This window comes from Merops nubicus, unplaced genomic scaffold (assembly GCF_000691845.1).
Source record: "Merops nubicus isolate BGI_N331 unplaced genomic scaffold, ASM69184v1 scaffold22701, whole genome shotgun sequence".
Classification (NCBI taxonomy): Eukaryota; Metazoa; Chordata; class Aves; order Coraciiformes; family Meropidae; genus Merops; species Merops nubicus.
The window spans coordinates 5534-5928 of NW_008589499.1; the positions used below are offsets into that span (position 1 = coordinate 5534).

Genomic DNA, 395 nt, shown 5'->3' on the forward strand with positions numbered 1-395 from the left:
CCGTTACAGCACGGAGGGGTTTGTTCAGAGAACTCTGGAGGAGAGCCCGTTATGGGACACTGAGCTCTCCGTGGGAGCAGAGGAGCAGCTATCACCTTACCAGCTTCAGGAAATCCATACTATCATGTCTCAAAATACCCTTGGCCTTGCCAGAGATGAGATGACATTTCATTTTACCGGTGACCAGGAGGTCACCAACAGTCACTAGTGGGGAACAGCAAAATTAAGTAGAAATGCCAACCCTGCCAGCAGCCTTCAGGAGCTCAGTTGCAAAGGCTTCAAAAGAGACATGGAACAACTCCAGAGTCCAGTGGAGGCTACAGAGATGCTGGGGGGGCTGAAGCATCTCTGTGAGGAGGAAAGGCTGAGAGCCCCGGGGCTGCTGAGCCGAAAAC

At 52.7% G+C, this 395-nt stretch overlaps 1 protein-coding gene across 1 annotated transcript in view; it reads right to left on the minus strand.

Moving 5' to 3' along the window:
• The window catches only part of FKBP5 (FK506 binding protein 5), a 13904-nt gene that overhangs the window by 901 nt on the left and 12608 nt on the right, over positions 1-395 (minus strand). The gene's annotated exons all lie outside the window — the stretch shown is intronic.